This window comes from Colossoma macropomum, unplaced genomic scaffold, assembly GCF_904425465.1.
Source record: "Colossoma macropomum unplaced genomic scaffold, Colossoma_macropomum, whole genome shotgun sequence".
Lineage (NCBI taxonomy): Eukaryota > Metazoa > Chordata > Actinopteri > Characiformes > Serrasalmidae > Colossoma > Colossoma macropomum.
This window is the reverse complement of record NW_023494792.1, coordinates 53,406,972-53,408,591: the sequence shown is the minus strand read 5'-3', so window position 1 is coordinate 53,408,591 and position 1,620 is coordinate 53,406,972.

Here is a 1,620-nt window from a genome sequence, read left to right as displayed (position 1 = left end):
CCTTTCGCCTACATTAGATCTTCTACTCGACTGAGGCAAAAGTAGGTAAACAAACAAGCAGTCATTTTTTAAATTCACTCAAGCTCATTTTAATATCAGGGCCATATTTAATTTTTGGCACTGGGGCTCATAATATCCTAGTTATGCAGTATGTGTCTGTGCAGATGTGTTCACAGCTTACTTGAGCTGCCGTGGCTCACAGTCCACTCCGGGCAGCAGCAGTTTGGCGGCCTGTCTGACGTCATCGCTGTCGACGGAGAAACTGCGCCGGTGCTCTGTGTGGGCTACAGCTACCCGAATCCACTCCATCAGCGGAGGCATCACGATGAAAGGCCTGCAGGAGAAAACAGAGAAATACACTGGAAATGCTCATCTCAGCCTCAGTGCTACTCAATAACAAATCATGTTATTTAATACAGAACAATGTTACTCAATAACAAAAAGCTATTACTAAGGGGAGTGTCAGTCTCATATTAGTGTACTTCTGTCCTCATATGTCTTACAGAAACACAGAGTCCATATTATGATTGCAGCCAGGGATTAAACTGGAATTTGGAAGGTGGTAGGACTCAATGATATGAGTGGAAGAGGAGATGTCTGAAATAATAGGCAGTTTACTAATGCCGGCCTTACACCAAACGACTTTTCAAGCGATTTCACTGTTGCAGACAAATACCCATGTCGGAATAAAACCACGAGAGTCTTGTTAGAGTCGCGTCGCGCTATCTCGATCGTTTGGTATAAGGTGGTCAAGATGGAGGTCTTAAGTCAGTCTTCTTCTCGTCTTGACGCTGCGACAAAATCAATCGTGTTTAATATTATCGTAAGAGAGAGAGAGAGAGAGAGAGAGAGATGACTGCCTGAAATCTCTGTAAAACAATAATCATATTAACTTCAAATGTAAACTGACTGTTTTAATATTTCAGGTCCACTGAGCCTGTAACACGTAAGGAAATGTGCAGAAGACTTTAAGAATGCCATTATTAAAGAGTCATCAATTGTTTTCGATTTTTTTCTGTTTTCTGTTACACTGGTTTCTTATTTTGTTTGTTTGTTTCTTATGGTTTAGTTCATGACACCCAGTGGACAATGCTGAACCGCTGCATGTTGTGTTGATGTGTAAATCTTTATATCAAATTAAAAAAGTAACTGCACATTTTTCAGGTTAATTAAAAGATTCTGGGTGATGATCTGCCAGAGTACCCAGTTCTATAGTGAACTGCTCTGAGCCCCAGATCTTTACACACCCAGCCAACGTATCTTCCCATCTGTTTATCTGCTTGTAAATTTCCACCAGGTGCATGATGGGGCATTGTTTCAGTTGCGGTCTTGTAAATAGTGACACTGCAAGATTCCTAGTCTTTGCAAAATCATATTCTGTGACTAAAAAACGCAACACTGTCTTTAGATGTAAGAGGGAGTCAGACTTTAGTCTTTCAAAGGTCTTTTCAAAGTCTTCTAGTGTATGGTTAGCATAAGTCAGCGACCCAGCACAGTGCTTATAAGGCCACATGACAACTACTTGCCCTTCTTGACAAGTGACATAGACCTACATAAACAAATAGTCCAGTAGGCATCATTTGTCATATAGGTTGCATTTGCCAACTTTGAGCAGGGTTT